Here is a 16920-nt window from a genome sequence, read left to right as displayed (position 1 = left end):
AGGGGAGGAGAAGAGGAGGCGGGTGGCACTTCACAAGACTCTAAATTTACTCAACTTTTTTGGGTTTAAATTTCCTCAGGAAAAAAATGTCAAATGATTGTAGACACAAACTGTCTTTGTTGGCATTTGAGTGGTTTTCTGAGCCCGTGGATGTGTGGCGTGCAGTGAAAAGGAGAGCTAGTGTGTCCTCACTGATGGCCCCAGACCACAGTGCCTTGGGGACCTTCATGATTTATATATCGTATGTGATCTTTCCTTAAACATTGTTAACCTGTGCCCTTTACAGACAATGCTGGGTCAGAAAATGTCAGGGGAACTTCGGATTGCTTTCATAATTGTGTAAAGAAATTGTTGTCTTCAAGATCCAGAGCCCATGGCAGGCATCCTTAATAGACGTGCGTTTGGGAGCCTGAGGCTCCCTTTGCCTGGTGGGGAATGAAAAATGTTTGAGTGAGATTTTACTTCTGGCCTCAACCAGTTTTGAGGAAGAAAATATGTTGTTGTTCACTGGCAGGCTGTTGTAGGCGCCTATTTAATTTGTTGGGAAGGCAGATTCTCCAAGCAGGAGGCCTTTGGAAGTGCTTACTCACAGGCGGGCATCTACTACAGTGGGGTGGAGAAGAGCCCCTTTCTAAGGGCTAGGACCCTATGAGATGGACCATGTACCAGAGGGGCCAGGGCCTCCTGAGAGCATGCACTGCTTGTGTGGCGAGGAAGACCTGTGTTGCCAGCATGTTGTGTCATAAAATGGCATTGGGCATATTGAGGCACAAAAGCCTGTCTTATGTTCATCTTCTCATTTAGTTGGTAAAAAAAGATCCCAAGTGAAAAGAAAGACAGATCTTTGGCAGGACACATGTGGCGTGACTCTTGACTACTGTGTTTTGAAACAACATTGGTTACTTTGGTTCAGCTCTTTCAGAATGAAGAAAAAAAAATCTCAGATTTGTAGGCTTGATCAGCAGCTTGCCAGATTTCACCTAAGCTGAATTCTGAGGCCACATTCTTTCTTTTCAAAAAGTTTCAACAAGCATCAGATACGCGCCTATAAAAAGAAGCCTAAAGCTGATGTTTTCCCATGGAGGCATAAGACATCTCATGTGTTTCAAGAATTTTCCATCATTTCTCATCTTTATTTGCAGCTGGGGGAAGGGCCTCGGGCTGGGGCACCCAGAGAGTTCTTCACTTGTGCCCAGTTCCTCAGAGCACCCGGAAGCTCAGTGCTGCACCCACCCGTCCACATCTGATGGAGCATCCAGCTCTCCCTCCTGCTAGAGAAGAAGGCTTTCAGTGCCTCATTATCTCACAACCTGAGTGAATTTGCAGACTAATTGATGTGTGGGAGGGAAGGCATCTGCTATTGTAAAAGCCTTCAACTGAGGCAGTAACGCCTAAGAGAGATCAAATGAAGTGTTACTATAGTAAACTAATCGTTGCCAGGTGCTCGGACTCATTTTGTAGTGTGTGTGGGGGGGGAATGCTTAGGACCCGCTTTGCTGCTGGGTCCCCTCCTCCCAATATAATTTTTGTTTTCATTGAATACAGTTGTGCAGTTTAAAAGGAAAATAATACTGCAAGATTTCACAGATGCACAGGTCCCTTGTCCAACTCTCCCATGTGACTTTTCAGCAGAAACGCCTTAATTTTTTTAAAGCTCTTAGCTCTTTCCTTTTGATTCTTGCCTGTGCGTCTCTGAGTAGTTTGCCTAGATATCTCAGATGCTGTGTAGACTCCACTGTGGAAGATGGGGGTTTAACTCCCACACATCAATTCCCCCATGGCTTGGCTTTAATGGATGTCAGTCTACATGTTACATGGAGCCCTGTTGGTGACTGAGCCATGTAGTGTCCCGAGACACTCTGGATTAGCCTCTCCAGATTAGTGTCTGGGAGCAGGGATTTGGGTTTCAGGAGTGATTTAAGCAGTCCACCTGTTCTATCCCTACCCTAAACTCACCTTCCAGACCTCTTCCTCCTCTCAGTGTTTAGAGATCTGTGTGCCATTCAGTTCTCTGGCCTTTAACTCTTCTACCCTCCACCAGCTCACTGTGTGCAGGACTGCAGTGAGCTTCTCTCTGCCAAGTGTTGGCCATGCATCTGCTTCCTGTCTGCTGGACTGTCCCCTGAGGGCTCATGTGTTGAAGGCTTGGTCCCCAGTGCAGCCATGTACAGAGGTGAGTCTTTTAGGAAGCAAAAAGATCATGAAGATTTGGACCTCATTGACAGACCAATCTACCGATACATTTATGATTTGATGGGCTATTGAGAGATGACAGAAACAGGATATGGGGCCCAGATGAATGGACTTGGTCCTTGTAGGTATGGTCTTGGAGGCTTGTCTTGTCTCTGGCCCTTTCTACCCCTTCTCTTTATTTCTGACAATTTCATGTATGTACACAATGCATTGTGATCGTATTCACCTTGATTGCCCTCTCACTCCTGCTGATGACCTTCTTCCCCTGCCTCTGTGTGTGTGTGTGTGTGTGTGTGTGTGTGTGTGTAGCCACAGCTGCTGTGCTGTGTGTTCATGATAGCAGTGATAGAGAGCACCAGTGAGTGTGTCATGTCTCTCTATCCCCTCTTCTGCAGTGTGTCCTGGGCCATCAAAGGGGGTGAAATAGACATCCCATTCAGGGCTGAACACTCAACTGTCACTTATTCTCAGCACTGACAAATGATATCTCTGCATTAACCATCTCCACTCAAGCAGCTTCTGTGACCAAGGCTGAGAGCAGCGCTAGTCTGAGTGTAACTATCAGAAAGCTTCTTTTTGACTCTTTCTAGCTCTTTGCCTCATGACTACCTTGGCTGCCGTGAGGTGAGCTGCCTCGTTGGCCATTCACCCCACTACCATGTTACTGTGTCTCACCTCACACCATTAGCAATGGAGGCAGCCACTGATGGCCCATGAAACCATGATCCCAAATAAACCATTATGTTGATTGTTCTGGGTATTTTGTTACAGAGACAGAAGGCTGACTCATCCTCCAGCTTTTCTGTCGTCTCAGATCATGTTTTCTTTGTCCTTTTGGATTGACCCTTGTGTTCATTTGTTCACCATCATTTCAGCAACTCAGGGAAGCAGTGTTGTTGAACATGCTGCTATCCACCATGTCCATCCAAGAAGCCCTGACTCCCATTTGAGACACTGTGCTTTGTGTCAGTGTGCCTGTGTGTTCCATGAAGGACGGTCTCTGGGCCTTTCACATTGCTGATTTGAATGAAGTAGAATAGTAAATGTATTTGGGCTTCCCAGCTGAGACGATACAGATGGTCCCAGTGTGTTGTTATAGCAGGAGGGAGAGGTGAAGAAGGGTGACCCAGAGGAGGAAGGCCTTCTCTCCTGCCTTTCCCCAAGGGCTAGCCTTATTTCACAGCAGTCCATCTTGCTGCCTTGGCTGTTGGCAGTTCACTCTTCTGGGCTGTAGCAGTTGAGGACAGAAAGGCACATGGTAGGTAATGGAGCCCTCCCTGGAAGCCAAGCTTTACAAAGAAAACAGACTTTTTAGAGCCACTCTCCTGTGTGGGGCTAGGGATAGTGTGACACTTAGCCTGTGCACTTGGGTCTGCTTTTCTGTATGGTGTCCCCCTGACACACACACCCTTGTGCTATTTCCAATAAGACAGAAGATAGGTTCCTTTGCATACCTCTCCCCTGTCTTTGGAAACCAGAACACAAACCACGAATTTGATCTGTCACCTGCCTTTGGGAAATGATGTCCTATCCGTGTGGGATATGGCCATGGCAGCCAACCTTTCTCTGCCTTGGTCAGCCAGTTTATTGGCATTGGCCTGTGCATCTCGAGTCCCAGTTTGCACCTTGCTCCTGCTGTATCTCCACCGCTGTGCAAGAGAATGTAAAATGCGGCTCACCAGCCTATCTCAGACCTTATTAAAACATCATTTCCCCTGCCTTGTTCCCAGATTTCTGTGCTTAATCATTGAAAGGCAGCTTACTCAAATATACATTATTCTTGTTTGGAAAACTCTTGTCGACTTGTCTGTCTCCCCACCCCCTCTGCATTTTATAACCCTGCTGTACCAAGGCAGGACTTATTAAATATCATAATTTGCTCATTGGAGAATTATTTGTAAACTTAATTAACTCTGTCAGTGTTTGAGTTAATTTTCTCCATGAATTTCAGCGTCCCTGGTACTGGTTTTCTGGACTCTGTCCTGTGTCTGTTAAAGACTTTGTAAATAGTTTTGAAATGCCAGTTGGTGATATATGGGCCTCTTTAACATTTCTTTGATTTATGTGCAGTGCTGTAGAAAAAGGCAAAGAAAGCAAATTATATGGGGGAAAATGTTGCCAATCTTCACTTTTTTTTCTACCTTTAGTTTTAAAAAGTACACTTATCAATCACATCTGATGGATTTTCTTTTTTATAAAGATTGAAAATTTAACTATTTGAAGACTCCTGCAATGCATGTCTGTATTTGCTTAGTCATGTGTAGCTGAGCCCTGGGTAGGGAGGCAGGAATCCCAAAGCTGTCTCCATTTGTACCTAGTGACAGCATGGAGACAGGGGATGCTGACTGCAGGGTTAGATAGATGCCTCTCCATCCTGGAAGCATGTCCCATCAGCTTCTGTACCCCTGGATCCTGTTGTGAGTCGGGGGGAACTGCAACTCAAGAGAGCTCTTGAGATTTGTACAAGGGAAGCTCTGTCGCACATTAAATTCTTGCTGCATTTGTTCATTTGGACATGTGCACCCTGGAACATGTGAGCATACACCCTGGTTTACAGGTGGAGGTCAGGGGACAATGAATGGGGGTCAGTTCTCTCAAGGGTCACATTCTAGTCATCAGGCTTGGCAGCAAGCTCCTTTCCTGGCTCAGCCATCTCTCCAGCTCAGTTGCTTATTTTTGAGGATTTCCAGGGAGATACTGAGCTAATCAGTGAATCCATTAATATTTCCTAAGATTGTTCCATGATGACTCTCAGGTTTTAGTGTGCCTGAGAGCCATGTATTGATATGATGTGAACTCCAGGGCAGGCATCTCATAGAAATTCTCTTCTAGCAAATTTGAGGTGGAGCCCTGGAATCTGCATTGGGGAATCAGCGCCATGTGGGTGGTCTTGATGCTAATGAAGCAGGCTGGCAGGGGTACTATGTGTAGCACACCCACTCCCCACAGCATGGCACAAGGTCCAGCTCCTTCTCCAAAGTATGGGAGTCTAAATGTGTTTGGATCTTAGAATTTGATGTTATAGAAAGGTAGCGTGTTGATATACCACACATTACACTAATTTCTCCAGCGGGATCCAGGATAATACCTTGTAATCAGATATTGTGCTGTAGAAATGCCTGCCTCTTCACAGTAAGTGAGATAGATTAAGATTTAAATAGATTCACACCAGTTCATGGCAGGCTTTGCTGCTACACGAGCTCCGCGCCTACATTGATGAGGAAGCTTTTGACTTTGAGGACTTTCATGCATTTTCATATTGTGAGAAGGAATCCTGGCTCTGTGCTGGCAGCGTCCTGTCCTGTCCTCTGTTCTGGGTGTGAGACAGCAGAAGGCAGCGAGTGGGTGAAGGGTGTGTGTATACCAGCTCAGGCACTCCCTCAGCAGCAGCAGGGAGAGTTCTGGAAGAACGAGTGCAAGTCCAAGGTGGTTGGCTGTTCTAGAGCTGAAAAAGCAGCCAATGGATTGGAACTCTAGGGCCAGCAGGGACAGTTTGCTAGGCTGTGGTGAGCCGTGGTTCCATCTTCCAAGAGGCCTGGCTGTTGATGCCTCTTCTGCTGTCTCTTTCTCTCGCGATAAACACTTAACAAAAGGGCCACCTAAGTGTGGCTGATCCTTGAAACCTGAACTGACCTAACCAACTTACCGAGTAACGGGGCCATTAGATCTGACCCCCACCCATCCCCACCCTTCGTGAGAACCTCACTGACAAATCAACATGTTTCTCAGCAGTCACAAGTTTATTTCACATCTGTTCCGGCTCTCTCCCACTAGCTGAGCACTTGCTCACTCTTTAGAGATTCCTGAGTTCTTGATGGCAGGGTGAGTGTAGTGGTTCTAGAAGAGGTGCTCTGAAGCCAGGCTATTCAGATTCCAGGCTTCGCCCTACCGTTTCTGTGTCTCAGTTTCCCCACACCAACATAGAGGTACACCTGCTCTACAAGGTCATTATGCATATCGTAAGTTAAGCAGATTGTATGAGTCCCTAGCTCACAGTGAGCCCTGGTTATCCTCCAGGTGGGAAATGCCCCTAAAGGTCCATGTATAGGGCCAGGCTATTGCGCTAGTCAGTGGATTAATCTTGTGGTAGATTCAAAGTGTGATGGCATTTCTGGGGTGGAGTAGGGCAGGGGGAGTGGCCCAGTTAAAGGAGGTCACGGTGGGCATCCCCGAGAAAGATGTATCTTGTCCCCTGCCCTCCACCCCATGACAGTCTTTTCCCTATGCTCCTGCTAGTACAGCGCTCTGCCTCCCTCACTTCAGGCCCACCGCCGTGTGGAGCTAGCTGGCTCACCACTCACCATGAGCAGACTCAGCCTTTCCTCCCTGCCCGTTTTCTCAGGAATCTTTTCAAGGTGGTGCAGTCTGACTAACAAGCCTGTGTACCTGCTAATGTTAGCCTTTTTACCACAGGCTAGCTTCTGTCCTAGACTAGGGAAATCTCTGCTCTTAGGGGCTTACACTAGAGGCCGATCTTGACCTAAAAGCCACATCTAGCCTATTCTCAGCATGTTGTTGTTCGACATCCACACAGGCCCCTGTGCAGAGCCAGCAGGACATGGTTGGAGTTCTCCATGCTGTAATACATAATAGTTTCTGGAAAGCAAGGTAGGGTGTCTGAACGGGCGTGAGCAAGCCCTGCTCTGCTCAGCTGCCCCTTTAAATGTAGCCCATCCATTTTGGTATTGAGGGTGAAAGGACACTAGTGGTGCAACCCCAGCTGCCTGTTCTTATCTTCTTAGCCCTTCCATACTGAGAGCGCTGCCTCTGGGTGGGCACAGGTGTAGCCGACTCTTGATCATCCCTCATGGATACCCCCTGGCGCCAGACTGCTGCTCCTGTGTGGCTCAGTTGCTTGCTTGTTTCCTCACAGCAGCTTGGATTGGATGGTTTGAATATGCTGCAGCACATCTTCAGAGGAGGTGGTCATTCATGCAAACTCTTCTCCTTGGGCTCGGCATTGTGGCCCATTGGTATTGTGCCTGCCTAGCACGGGTCAAGTCCTCTCTAGTAAGGAGGGAGAGGAGGAGGGATGTGGAGGGGAGGGAGGAATAAGAGAATAGGAAGGGAAGGAAAAGGGAAAACAGGGAGGGAGGGAGAGAGGGAGGGAGAAGAAAAGGCAGATGAGAGAGAAAAGGGCCCTTGCATCAGGGGCTGACCTTGGTCCCAACCTAGCTCTTCTGTGTACTTGGTTTCCCCAAGGCCCAGAACTCATCAGGGTCCTCTGACTTCTTTTGTCTGAGGCAAGCCTTCAGTCATTGGCTCGTTCTGGAAGTCTTGTTGGTAGCAGCCCAGTGACCTCAGCCATCAGTAGCAACCTTGGTTAACATATTTCAGGTATATACTCAATGCCAGCCCTGTGCTCGGCCCTCTATATGTGCTTACCACTCACCAACTATGAGGACCCGAGGATGAGGCCCAGATTTCTTCTAGAGCAGCTGAGCAGTGTTGAGACAAGGCTTTGGGGAATGAACTGATGAACCTGTGGTCACAAGGCACAGGCTGTAGAGGGCCTCTGGCATGTATCAGGACAGATGACTACACACCCACATTCTCAGAATCGAAAAATTGTTCTCTGCCTGGATCCTATTGACTGGTCAATAGGATATTCACTCTGATCTGTTGCTTGTTTTGATCCAAAAACATCTCTACTGCTTGACTATTTTTGCTTCCAAGGGTGAAAAGAAAAAAAAAAATGACAGCCCTGTGTTCTGTGTGGGAAGGTTCCAGCACCTCGGCTGACAGCTGTCTGCTCCTGTTCCTTCTGTGTAGACAGCAGCGATCCTGGCCCACCACTCAGCGCTGCAGCACTCACTTGCCAGCCGCACACAGGCCCTGGTTCAACCCTGGGCACCACCAAACCAAACCCAAACCGAAGCCAGCGAGAACCCTCAGCAGTCCCACAAAGAAGTGGTCCTGTGAGAGGGCTGTGTGGAAGGAGACTCTGGTCTGACCCCACCAGACAGAAGTGCAGAGGACATTTGTGCAGAGAGATTTGTGCCTCCTAGCTTGGTGGCTTAACACATCAAGGCTGAGCTAACATGCCAGGCATTTAGGTTGAGTGCAGATTAAAAAGAACAGTCTGGACAGTCTATTAGAAGGTGATTCCTACCTGATCCTCAGGTTGTCTTTCATTTAGTGTGCTCCAGTGTGTCTGAGGCCCCGCATAGTCATCCTTCTTGTTAGTGAGAGGTTCACTCAAGATGGGCCAGGGGTCGTCTCTGCCCACCAGACTGTCTTCCTCCACAGCGTGAGGAGAATTCTAAGTTGTATTTCCTTCTTAGTACAGCTAGCAGGTGCATCTTCTCCTTTCCCCCATCCTCCCAGTTTGTTATGCACTGTGGTTAGGGTGACAGTACTTGACTGAAAGTGCTCAGCTCTCAGTGGGATTGGACAGCTCTGGTCTCTTTGCAGAGCTAAGAATGGATATGGAGAGCAGCTCTGGTCTCTCCCTGTTTGCAATATGCCGGGCTTGAGACTCTGTCCACGTCATACCACTTCATCCTTCGACTTTCCTGGCCTCCTTCCTCTGGCACTGCCACTTTCCACAGAACTTTGAAGTAGGAAACTGTGAAGTCTACCTACCTACATGGGTCACGCGTGGTTCAGTCGACATAAAGACAACTCTTGATCCCTCTAGATGAACATTGCTGTTTACAGTGGGCTGATAGATACATGTTGAAGGAGAAACTCAGGATCCTTGACTGTCGGGCTCTGTCTCCTTCTCATTGGGCCACATTGCCAATCTCTGCCTTTGCTGTTGGACCACTGCCTACTCATAACCCCGGCCACTAGCCATGATTCCTCTACCTTGAAGAGACGGTGCAGCTATCAAAAGGATCAATAAAAAGGTGCTTTTGGAGGTCTTGCAGGCCTCCAAACGAAGGGTCCGTCTAGCTTTCCTTCCACTCTTGCTCTCTGCCTGTTCTGACATAGGTCTTTACAAACCAGTGGTTCTCTGGCTCCTTCTTTTTTCCATCTGTATCCTCCTGCCCCCATGTACTGTGGTTGAATCCAGGGCATCATGCATGGTAAGCACATGCTGTAACATTGTAACACTGAGCTGCACCCCAGCTCATGTGTGTTTTCTCTGCACAGCCCTGCCCCTTCCCCTTCCCCCCACATTCTTCCTCTGGTAAACAAAGGCTGGAGAAGGTAGGTCAAGCCCCTGGCTGGCAGCCATTTGCCTCCCCAGTAGAATACTGGTTAATGGGGAAGGTGGGGAGAGCAGGGGAATTGCCAGTCATGGCACTGAATTGGCACTTACCTCAGAATCAAGCGTTTCACGACCGGGAAGCTAGGAGAGTTTAATAATTTCCACAGCAAAGTACAAACGCAGCAGCAGCGGTAGAAGACTCATTTTCCCTCCCAGGGAGCCATTCCTTCTCTGGCTACCTGTGAGAGGAGAAATCTATAATGATCTAATCACACCCTTATTTTCATTAGGTTGGTAATCTTTTAGAACTCATGTTTCCTACTTTATAGAACTTGTCAGACAGCCAGTACTGAGGCTTAGTGTCTGGGACTGGGATCCAGAGGTGCCCTGGTTCCCATTTCACTCATTTCGCAGTCGAACTTCCATCTTCAGTTTGCACTGGAGTACCTGTCAAGTAACCCAGCACCCAACTAACTTTAACTGTAGACTTGAAGAGCAGTGAAATGGTTCCATCACAAGTGGACTTAAATTCGCAAGCATGGATTTTTGCAGTAGGAAGCCATACTCAGATTTTTTTTAATAGGGGGCTATTTGTTGTTATTGTTTTATGTGTGTGTGTGTGTGTGTGTGAAGGTCAGAGAACAGGTTGCAAGAGTCACTTCTTTTCCTTTTACCATATGGGTTTCAGGGATCAACTCAGGTCATCAGGTTTGGTGGAAGGTACCTTTACTTGACAAACCATCTTGTCAGCCAGAGAAATCTTTATACTATCGTAGCGTTTCAGTGATGAAGGAACCATAGGCATAACTCTAGCCTTGCTTTGTAGACTGTTGATCAGAAATCAGAACTTTGATTTCTGGCAGCACAGAAGTAATTCTAGGTGCTTCATTCTTCCCAACTGCTTTTATCATTGGTCAATAACAAGGAAAGGGAAGTGTACATTGTGGTTTACTGAGTACAGGAGTGTTGGATATAAACAGGTCGCTCTTCTGGGGTAGTGTAAGCATAGCTGCTGACATAATGGACTTCCTCCTCTGAGAGGCCCACGGGCACACAGGCCCACCATGCTATTCCTCTGAGAGGATTACAGACACACAGGTCCATCATGCTGCTCTTTGGAGGGTACCATCTCACTTCTGTCCCCTGTGTAATATTCTCGATTTGGCACTGTCAATGTTGCTTTGGTTCTATTTCTGCTTCCTGGTTGCATCTCAAGTGATGCTATGTCATTGTAGTTCAAGCTGCTGTTATAAACTGTAGTGCAATAATGTCCTAGACAACATGTTTCTTACAGTTTTAGAAGCTGCAGGGTCCAAGATCAAAGTCCCCACAGTCAGGTGTTCAGTGAGGACACTCTCTTTTGTGCGCGCTGGCCTCCCCACAGTCAGGTGTTCAGTGAGGACACTCTCTTTTGTGCGCGCTGGCCTCTTTCGTGATGTAGTCTTGTCTAAGCAGTAGCCCTTTCCCATGGTTTCACTTTGACCTCATCTAATGTCAGTCTTCATCTAAGGTCATTATTTCCCGGTACTGAAGTAGACCAGAGTGACCAAAACATCAGCCCATTCACTCTTTGTGACCCCTGTGTGGCTCCTGGGATGAAAGCCTGGTGTGACACGCAGGGAGACACCTTGTCCTACCTTCCTTGTCCATTTTTATTTAGAAGTCTGCTTATCTTCCCTTTATTGCCTGACTGCCTCCTGCCTTCCTGTACAAATGTTATCCCCGTGATGGCTCTACCTTCAGTTTAGCTGTGTTCAGTTTGTTTTGTTCCTGTGAATGCTCAACTACATGAGTGATTTCTCCCCTCGCTGATTGACATTTTGACGTGTGATTGTGTGCATACAGCTGTGGTGTGAATAGGAGCAGGTGGGGAGAATGGCCTATTAATAAAGGTGCGAACTCCAGGAAGCACTAGTAGAGCAGGTCCATGCGTTAATACATCGGGAAGAAACCCACATGGCAGTTAGCACGTCATGTACAGTGCCACAGTTGAGCAGGAAGCACAGCCCTGCTTCAGGAGTAATTGGAGAGCCTGAGTCCCAGCTGCCCGCTGGAGAACAAATAGGCAAGTAAATTGGAGGCCTCATTCTTATGGTTTATTGATGCTGTTTTGACCAAGTAAAAAGATTATTTACCTATAAAAGCTCAACTCAATGGCTTAAAAACCATCGGCTGTTTGAAAGGAGTGCCGCGAGATAAAAGGGCAGCTGACGCTAATGCCATTGTCTGATATTTAGATTGAAGCCCAAGCAGAACAATTAGATTTATGGTGTTTTTCTGTAGTTGTTTTCTTTTGTGCAGACAATGCCAGGCAAGCTTCCCGCTCTCTGCCTAGAGTTGGGCTCAGAAGGAGCTGAGCTTCACAGAGATGCTGCGCTGTCTCATTAGCAGGAAGCTAAGCTGCTGCAGTAATGAGGGCCAAAGGTCTTTGCTACTCAACGCTGTGATGAAGTATTCCTGGCTTTCAGTTCCAGTTGAAATTTAATGGTTTGGGGAAATACGACTGTATGAAAATCTCAAATTAGCTCTGTTCACCCATGTTGCAGGCATGTGTCCCAGTGTGTGAAGTGGCATCTGACTCAGGGGGACAGTGTGTGTCTGTGTTCACCCATGTTGCAGGCATGTGTCGCAGTGTGTAAGATGGCATTTGACTCAGGGGGACAGTGGATCTATAAAGTATTTGCTTAGATTTCGGCTCTGGGTTTGGTGTGTTCGTTACTTGGAGAGACTTATTCATTCATTTGTTCGTTCATTTGTTGTTGATGCACCTTTGGGCTAGTGATGTCTGTGAAATACAGCAAGGACTCTTTCTCCTCAAGTCTTTAGTAAGAGCAGTGTCTGATTTCCAGGCTAGCGACAGTGCCAGGCCAGGCCATAGTCATCTCACTAAGTAGCCCATCTGCTTGTCCACTGACAGAAAAGCAAGCAGCCCCTTTGTATAGTGAGTGGTCCTGGACATGGGCAGTATGGGGGAACCAACAGCATACATACTACTCCTTCGAGAAACGTTTCCTGGGTGAGAACCATGCTCTTGAACCGAGAAACAAGACTGCCTTTCCTGAGTCCAAATCCCAGGATAATAACAATTGTGTGCTTGGGGAAGGGCCAGAGGGGACTGTGAGGCTCCCTGTCCTCCTGTCTGTCTACCTGTGCCTTAGGGTCTCTTGTCTAGGCTAGTTACACTGTTAGAGCTTAGTCCTAGCCTAGCCCATTCTGCAGGGTTTGATTACTGACGTGCTTATATGTTTGCTCGTCTTAGCATCGTCCAGGTAAATGATTTGTGAAGTGAATAAATCCTCCCAGCAGGCCAAGTGTTGGCCTCTCTGTTTAAAGATTGGGTGAATCCTTGAGAGGGAAATAAAATCAAAGCTTGATTGATTTGGCTTTAAGTTTTCAGATTTTTTTTTGAATGTCATATTCTCTTAATGTAGGTAGGCTTCAGGCCATATGTTACGGTAGAAAGATGCTGGACATGGAGAAATGCTGTGGCCTTGGACCCCAAGGGCCTTGGCTTAATTAGTGCATTGAACTTGGGCAGACCAAGGTATTTCCTTCTCATTCTTGGTCCACTGCAAAGCATTTTCCTTATTTTAGAGACGGCAGAAGCCATCAGAGCAGCAGGGAAGATTCAAGCATGCAGAGAACTAACCTGAAGGCTCACTGGGTTTTCTTTCTTTCTTTTCTATTTTTTTAAAAGGTGTATTAATTTAGTATGTATACAATGCTCTGCCTGCATGTATGCATGCATGGCAGAAAAGGGCACCAGATCTCATTACAGATGGTTGTGAGCCACCATGTGGTTGCTTGGAATTGAACTCAGGACCTCTGGAAGAGCAGCCAGTGCTCTTAACCTCTGAGCCTCCTAACCTCTCTAGCCCTCATTGAGTTTTTTAAACACTTGGATATTGGCCAGAAACTTGTCATGAAATCCTGTCTTAATCATTTTTCTTTGTTAAAATACCCTTTCAGTATTGCTACTCTTTGTAATTCAGAACATGTTCAAGCCCACAGAACTTTGACTCCGGTGATCTAGGTCCCTTAAAGAAGGCTCCGTGAGACCTAGACCACCCTGAGGAAAAAGTTGAGTAAAGCTCACGGAGTGCTATGCTCCTTGGATTTGACCAGAGCTGCTGCAATTGCTTGCAAGAAGCTGTTGACATTTCCTCATTGAAAGAGGGTGGGAGAGTCACTGGACCCTCACCTGGGATTCTGGCTGCTCCCTCCTGTACATCCCAGCCCACTGTCCATAATTCTACCCTAATTGCACATGGCATCAAGATCTAGGGAGCGGATGCAGCATGGAAGGTTAACTGAAAGGGGGTTTTCACCTATACGGTTATAGGCCTGTCATCATCACCTGCTGGGGTGAGAGTCTTCAGAGGTGCAGCTGCTTTGGGGTTGCATATGCTTCTGTAAGAATCCCTCACCTATGCTCTGTACACCCAATAAACTCATGCTTCTCAGGTTGGACTTTGGTCGGGCCATAATTGGGGGTGTGTGTTTCTGTCTCCTCATGGAGAACCTGTTGTATAAATATTAGGGAGGTGGTATTGGTTCACCGCCTTCATGCTGGAGTTGTACCCTCCTGGCTCTTCTGGAGAGGGTGTGGGGTACACAGCCACAGGCTTCCTGGCAGTAAAGCCCAAGAGCATCTCTCCAGAGGATGCTTGTACAGGCCCAGTCTCCTGGACCTCTCCTGAGCTTCTTCCACAGGCAGTGAATCTCAGCATTATTTACAATTAGTTACCATCAAGGTTTCCCTAATTCCGATTGGTCTTTCTTCAGATAATGATGAGTTGTTGAAATTTTCCCAGATATAGAGGTGATTAGCAGATACAATTGATTAGACAGGGCTTTAAGTTGAGACCTGATAGAATGATCCTAGGTCATTCGTAGAAGGTAGAAGGCTGACATGAACTCATGGTGAAGTCCTAGCTGGAGTATCCTCAACCCCAGATAGCAGACTGAGCTGCCGTGTCTGTGGGGCTTGTAGTTCCATGGTACATGAAGACCTCATGTGTAATATAAGCTCTCTCATCACAGTGGTTGGGTGTGGAAGGGTTGAGGCCAGGCTGTTTCTTTTCTTCCCTCTTTGATGTTCCTCTGTGTTAGTGGAGAGATGACCCTGCATGGAGGCATCACATTAGGACTTTGACAAGTGGCTTCTCTGAGATGGAGCTGTTAACGTGTCTCAGACATTTGAAAGGGAGTATGCTTATTGAAATATGTTTTATGGAAAACATTACAGAACCTATAACTGAAAATTTATGGCAGCATTTTGTGGCAGAATGTTCCTAATGTTGCATGTGGATTTGCTCTGAGCCCCCTTCTGCTTCAGAACCATAGGCTGGGTAGGCATTTTCTAAGAGTCTTTTCAGATCTAAACAGTGTTCCATGGAATGAAGTGTTTGGTGCTTAAATAATGTATAAATCCAGTTGGACAGGAGCTGCCTGTCAGTTTTATTAACTTTGACCTTTTTGCCCATTATAAAGGTGGTTCAGTTAATATTTAATGGCCCCTTATAGATCTTGACAGTTGGAGCCATGTTCCTGGAAACTGGGATCTTATATATGATTAACAAATGTCACTTAATCATTATGATTCAGCTTGCAAGGGCAGGTTTTGTTTTGGAAGAAGGAAAGTTCTTTCACCTACATGTGCTGAGGAGCTGCCCTGCGTGCTGAGGGCCACCACGATGGAGAGGCTTCACAGGACCACTGCGAGGGGCAGTCAGCATGCAGCTCTGCTGTTTTGGTTTTTGTTTGTTCTAGCAAATGATCCAAGCAGTGCATGTAGGCAAAATCCCCTTGCCACTCTGCACAGTTAGGAGGGCTCTGCCTTGAAAAGAGTCAGCAGGGCTGGATCGGCTGAGACTGCGCGGACAAAAAAGATGGAGAGCCAGAGGCAGAGGAGAGGGCTCCTTGGGCCAGGAGGCCCTGCCAAGCTGTCTCCCCCTGCATCCCAGAAAGCGTGCTTATTGCTCTCACTGCAGATCTGCTGGGGAAGATCGAAGCCCCAGCAGCTGACGTTTTGAAACATTGTCTTTCAAACTTGTGCTGTCCCGTGCTCCCATTGATTTCCCATTTAAGGAATCTGTAGGAGAAAACCAGATCTGAGCAAAATTCATTGGTCTAAGATGAGTTGTTAGAGCCAAGCCACGTTCCCCTCCACCTTTATCGTGAAGGCCATCTGTCTTTGTCCTGTGTGTGTGGCCATAGACTCCCCGGCAGATCCACCAGGTAAATCAAGCATCTGTGATGAAGCAATATGGATGCTCCAAACATAGCCATTTCCACCTTACTGGGTCACTGAGTAGCTAGCTTCTCTTTTACAGCCTCTTGTAGGAGCAGATCATTTCAATCGTCTTTGTTTTCTCTCTGCGTGCAGCCCAGTGACATTAGGTGAAGCTATTTGTTTTTCAGCGCATTATTGCCCTTTGCATCCTGGTGCAGGCCTTTATATATGGTGGTCACCATTTCATTACCACAAGCTGTAATACAGCTGACTCAGCAAAGAAAATCCATGCCTTGGAGAAGCAATCGGGAAGAAATTGATTCAGAATGAGTTACTATTTGTATGTTTAGTTAATTCTAAATATATATTCAAAAGACCTTGCATCATTTGAGAGGAGAGGAAGAACATATCGTTTGTTAGAAATGATCTTGGTCCCGATTCTTAGCTTAGCATTTGCACATCTGAGTGTTTGTGTATGTCTGTTCAGGATTGGGATACCTGTCAAGGCTAATTTTATTGTGAAGAGATTGACGACAGTTCTTAGAATCCACACTATAAACGCAGAAGGAGATTACTGTCATATGTCAAGAGCTGTGCTTCATTTGGCAGTGTGTGAGACAGGGAAGTTGTTTTCAATCCAAATGTTGGGATGGCCAAAGTTGGGGGTCTGAGTGGGGTACCAAGGAGTTTTCTGCAGTGTTGGGGAGTCTTTGTGTCTTGAGTGGGGTATTGGTCACACAGATCTATGCCTGTGTCTAGAGCAGGGGTTCTCAACCTTTCCCGCAACCCTTTAACACAGTTCCTCATTTTGGTGACCCCCATCATAAAATTATTTTCATTGCTACTTCATAACAGTAATTTTGCCACTGTTATGAATTGTAATATAAACATCTGTATTTTCCAGTAGTCTTAGGCAATCCTTGTGAAAGGGCCGTTTGACCCCAGGTTGAGAACTGCTGGTCTCTTAAAATGTGTGCATTGTTCTTTACACAAACTAAAAGTTAGGAGGTGGTTTCTGTTCTAAGTTGTTTGGGTTAGAACTAGGCAGTACTATTTTTCTCCTCCAGAGAAGACAAAAATACCACAGTGAGTGAAATGATCTCTTAGGTAACCTCAAGCTCAGCAGTTTGTCCAGAACTAAAGCAAAGGATGCTTGTTGGCCCTGAGCCCACGCCATGTATGCAGCTTCCTCTGCCTCACTGTTCGGTGGCATGTGAGTGGAAACGAAATTACTGTCTCCGGCCGGGCGGTGGTGGCGCACGCCTGTAATCCCAGCACTCGGGAGGCAGAGGCAGGCGGATCTCTGGGAGTTCGAGGCCAGCCTGGTCTACCAAGG

General features: G+C 46.9%; 1 protein-coding gene across 1 annotated transcript in view; it reads left to right on the top strand.

The window, feature by feature from the left end:
• Nucleotides 1-16920, top strand: part of Med27 (mediator complex subunit 27) — a 190152-nt gene that overhangs the window by 49784 nt on the left and 123448 nt on the right. The gene's annotated exons all lie outside the window — the stretch shown is intronic.

The sequence above is a fragment of the Microtus ochrogaster genome, chromosome 4 (assembly GCF_000317375.1).
Source record: "Microtus ochrogaster isolate Prairie Vole_2 chromosome 4, MicOch1.0, whole genome shotgun sequence".
Classification (NCBI taxonomy): Eukaryota; Metazoa; Chordata; class Mammalia; order Rodentia; family Cricetidae; genus Microtus; species Microtus ochrogaster.
This window is presented reverse-complemented; position numbering and strand designations above follow the sequence as displayed.